General features: G+C 53.2%; 1 non-coding gene across 1 annotated transcript in view; it reads left to right on the top strand.

Moving 5' to 3' along the window:
* The first annotated feature begins 3,442 nt into the window (after positions 1 to 3,442).
* The window catches only part of LOC124584095, a 1,910-nt gene continuing 352 nt past the window's right edge, over positions 3,443 to 5,000 (top strand). Inside the window, exon 1 of the ribosomal RNA XR_006974507.1 lies at positions 3,443 to 5,000. This exon is cut by the window's right edge and continues 352 nt beyond it. This is a non-coding gene — a ribosomal RNA (small subunit ribosomal RNA).

The raw sequence follows: 5,000 nt of genomic DNA, 5'->3' as shown, positions 1-5,000 counted from the left end.
CCTCCCGACAACCACCATTGCTCAGCCAAGCCACCAACACCCACACATGTCCTACACAGGGGTGCACCCAACATCACAATACTGCCTCCTCTCACAGCACACAAACAATGGCAGGAATGAAAGACACACGTCTGCCACAAGCATGGAATGAGAGCGCCGCCTGTCATGAGCCAAAGGTGCATCCTGACGTGGCAAATCAGATGATGCCGCAGGCATCCACTTACTATAATCACAATCAACAAACCGGCCGCCCCCCCCCCCCCCCATTAAACCTTTCCTTACAACAATGTGTACCGTAACCTAACCTATATCGTACCGTAACCTAACCTATATCGTACCGTAACCTAACCTATGTCGTACCGTAACCTAACCTATGTCGTACCGTAACCTAACCTATGTCGTACCGTAACCTAACCTATGTCGTACCGTAACCTAACCTATGTCGTACCGTAACCTAACCTATGTCGTACCGTAACCTAACCTATGTCGTACCGTAACCTAACCTATGTCGTACCGTAACCTAACCTATGTCGTACCGTAACCTAACCTATGTCGTACCGTAACCTAACCTATGTCGTACCGTAACCTAACCTATGTCGTACCGTAACCTAACCTATGTCGTACCGTAACCTAACCTATGTCGTACCGTAACCTAACCTATGTCGTACCGTAACCTAACCTATGTCGTACCGTAACCTAACCTATGTCGTACCGTAACCTAACCTATGTCGTACCGTAACCTAACCTATGTCGTACCGTAACCTAACCTATGTCGTACCTTAACCTAACCTATGTCGTACCTTAACCTAACCTATGTCGTACCTTAACCTAACCTATGTCGTACCTTAACCTAACCTATATTGCGCCTTAACCTAACCTATATTGCGCCTTAACCTAACCTATATTGCGCCTCAATGTAACCTATATTGCGCCTCAATGTAACCTATATTGCGCCTCAATGTAACCTATATTGCGCCTCAATGTAACCTATATTGCGCCTCAATGTAACCTATATTGCGCCTCAATGTAACCTATATTGCGCCTCAATGTAACCTATATTGCGCCTCAATGTAACCTATATTGCGCCTCAATGTAACCTATATTGCGCCTCAATGTAACCTATATTGCGCCTCAATGTAACCTATATTGCGCCGCAATGTAACCTATATTGCGCCGCAATGTAACCTATATTGCGCCGCAATGTAACCTATATTGCGCCGCAATGTAACCTATATTGCGCCGCAATGTAACCTATATTGCGCCGCAATGTAACCTATATTGCGCCGCAATGTAACCTATATTGCGCCGTAACCCAACACACGTTGGGCCTTAACCCAACACACGTTGGGCCTTAACCCAACACACGTTGGGCCTTAACCCAACACACGTTGGGCCTTAACCCAACACACGTTGGGCCTTAACCCAACACACGTTGGGCCTTAACCCAACACACGTTGGGCCTTAACCCAACACACGTTGGGCCTTAACCCAACACACGTTGGGCCTTAACCCAACACACGTTGGGCCTTAACCCAACACACGTTGGGCCTTAACCCAACACACGTTGGGCCTTAACCCAACACACGTTGGGCCTTAACCCAACACACGTTGGGCCTTAACCCAACACACGTTGGGCCTTAACCCAACACACGTTGGGCCTTAACCCAACACACGTTGGGCCTTAACCCAACACATGTTGGGCCTTAACCTGCTCTGTAATTGTCATACGACGCGTTAAATTAGTGTAGTGTTGCCTAACTGCAACCCCCGCAACATAGTTTGCTACTCGCACTGCCCGGTCCGCAGTGTATCGCTTCATGTTAAACACCTTGCAGCTATACACTGTAATGTGGATGGCAGCAGGACGTACATGCTCAATGCCCTTTGCAGTTGTTCATTGGCATTTGCAGTTGTTCATTGGCATTTGCAGTTGTTCATTGGCATTCGCATGGCGAAGCACTTAGCCTACGCTGTGGTACGGCCTGTGTCAACTGTCCGCTGATGTTGTACGTCCAAATCACACACTGTACTGCACATTGGTCCTCATGTACTGAATGATACATCGTGGTACATGTGACCGTACAACGACTGCGCCAACAACGGCGAACCATGCGGTCCAAATGTTGTGCACTCAGCTACGTGTCGTCTCCCTATAAGAGCTGGATTGCAGTGTGGTATGCCCTGGATGGCGATCAGCATGAGCCGTCTGTTGATGTAGTGGCGCGTGTTGTCAGACGTAGTCGTCTCTTCTCACACACCGTGATAGCATGGTGCACTGCGTTCCACATCTGCGACATGCGACAGAGGCCGGTTGACAGTCGTTCGCGCAATGGACATCGCATACGTACGGGGGCCACCTTCCACGTGTTCGCGAAGCGTGCACATGTTGTTGCGTGTATGTGGGCAGACATAGTGTGTCGTGACACCTGACACAGGCATGCAACAATCGTTGAATTTGCAAATGGCGATGGACGCCTACGTTTGCTGGTGACGTTACGCAAATGAACAACTGGTAAACCGTTGTGGTGCGGTTGTTCTCGCTAGAGGTGAATCAGTGATGGCGACGATCGGTTGAGCTACCAACCGGTTGTTCCAGCGATACCCACCATGCCCACGAACGTGAATGGCATCTGGGTGTGAAGCGATACGCGGCGGTGGCTGGGTGGGACCGTCCCCGGCCGGTGAGGGGGGGCCTCCCGGCGTGCTGGCCGCGCGGTGCGTGGGCGCACGCGCTACAGCCGGCTGGTGGGGGCGGCCAGTGGCAGGCGCGCCGGCCGACGGAGGCGGCAGGCGGCGCAGCTGCGCGCCGGCGCACCCTGCACGCGGCGCCGTGCGGCCAAAGTAGGTCCTCGCGGGCCCGGTGCGAAGCGCGGTGGACATCTGCAGTGTGCTGGTCCGATTGAGGACTGTGTGCGCTGAGGATGCGCCGCCGCCCGGCGCTCGGCGCCGCGACGCCGTCTGCTGCTCGGTCGCCTCTGCGGTTCTCGCAGGTGGTTTGTATCGCAGCTGTGCGGACGTGTTGGCGCGTGCGCTGTGCTGGGAGAGTTCGCTTCGGCACCCAAGTGGGGCTTTTGTCCTTCTGTGGCGCTGGCGTTGGAGCTGCCGGTCACCGTAGGTGGCGCGTGTTGTCTCCCGCCGGCAATGCCACGACAGCACGCTCCCGGGCCTCTGTCGGCAGCGGCAAGCTCAGTTGGGAGCACGGGTGGTCGCACCTAAAGCGTCTACTCGCCAAACTCCGGGCGATTGCGCCTCTCTCGAACCCGACCAAGTACTTAGGACGGCGCTGCGCGCCGCCGGGACCTGAGAGGGTTTCGAGGTGTATGGTGCAGGGGAGCTCAGCCTCCTCCTGTTTGCAGAATAATTGAGCGGACGCTTGCGTGTTCGCGTGGGCCCCCGGGACACACTCCCGGGCGGCCGGCTGCTCAGCTCTAGTTGACGCAGCTCCCTGGTTGATCCTGCCAGTAGTCATATGCTTGTCTCAAAGATTAAGCCATGCATGTCTCAGTACAAGCCGCATTAAGGTGAAACCGCGAATGGCTCATTAAATCAGTTATGGTTCCTTAGATCGTACCCACGTTACTTGGATAACTGTGGTAATTCTAGAGCTAATACATGCAAACAGAGTCCCGACCAGAGATGGAAGGGACGCTTTTATTAGATCAAAACCAATCGGTCGGCTCGTCCGGTCCGTTTGCCTTGGTGACTCTGAATAACTTTGGGCTGATCGCACGGTCCTCGTACCGGCGACGCATCTTTCAAATGTCTGCCTTATCAACTGTCGATGGTAGGTTCTGCGCCTACCATGGTTGTAACGGGTAACGGGGAATCAGGGTTCGATTCCGGAGAGGGAGCCTGAGAAACGGCTACCACATCCAAGGAAGGCAGCAGGCGCGCAAATTACCCACTCCCGGCACGGGGAGGTAGTGACGAAAAATAACGATACGGGACTCATCCGAGGCCCCGTAATCGGAATGAGTACACTTTAAATCCTTTAACGAGTATCTATTGGAGGGCAAGTCTGGTGCCAGCAGCCGCGGTAATTCCAGCTCCAATAGCGTATATTAAAGTTGTTGCGGTTAAAAAGCTCGTAGTTGGATTTGTGTCCCACGCTGTTGGTTCACCGCCCGTCGGTGTTTAACTGGCATGTATCGTGGGACGTCCTGCCGGTGGGGCGAGCTGAAGGCGTGCGACGCGCCTCGTGCGTGCTCGTGCGTCCCGAGGCGGACCCCGTTGCAATCCTACCAGGGTGCTCTTGAGTGAGTGTCTCGGTGGGCCGGCACGTTTACTTTGAACAAATTAGAGTGCTTAAAGCAGGCAAGCCCGCCTGAATACTGTGTGCATGGAATAATGGAATAGGACCTCGGTTCTATTTTGTTGGTTTTCGGAACCCGAGGTAATGATTAATAGGGACAGGCGGGGGCATTCGTATTGCGACGTTAGAGGTGAAATTCTTGGATCGTCGCAAGACGAACAGAAGCGAAAGCATTTGCCAAGTATGTTTTCATTAATCAAGAACGAAAGTTAGAGGTTCGAAGGCGATCAGATACCGCCCTAGTTCTAACCATAAACGATGCCAGCCAGCGATCCGCCGCAGTTCCTCCGATGACTCGGCGGGCAGCCTCCGGGAAACCAAAGCTTTTGGGTTCCGGGGGAAGTATGGTTGCAAAGCTGAAACTTAAAGGAATTGACGGAAGGGCACCACCAGGAGTGGAGCCTGCGGCTTAATTTGACTCAACACGGGAAACCTCACCAGGCCCGGACACCGGAAGGATTGACAGATTGATAGCTCTTTCTTGATTCGGTGGGTGGTGGTGCATGGCCGTTCTTAGTTGGTGGAGCGATTTGTCTGGTTAATTCCGATAACGAACGAGACTCTAGCCTGCTAACTAGTCGCGTGACATCCTTCGTGCTGTCAGCGATTACTTTTCTTCTTAGAGGGACAGGCGGCTTCTAGCCGCACGAGATTGAGCAATAACAGGTCTGTGATGCCCTTAGATGTT

The sequence above is a fragment of the Schistocerca americana genome, unplaced genomic scaffold, assembly GCF_021461395.2.
Source record: "Schistocerca americana isolate TAMUIC-IGC-003095 unplaced genomic scaffold, iqSchAmer2.1 HiC_scaffold_47, whole genome shotgun sequence".
Lineage (NCBI taxonomy): Eukaryota > Metazoa > Arthropoda > Insecta > Orthoptera > Acrididae > Schistocerca > Schistocerca americana.
Note: the sequence above shows the minus strand (reverse complement) of the source record. Positions and strands in the feature narration are given on the sequence as shown.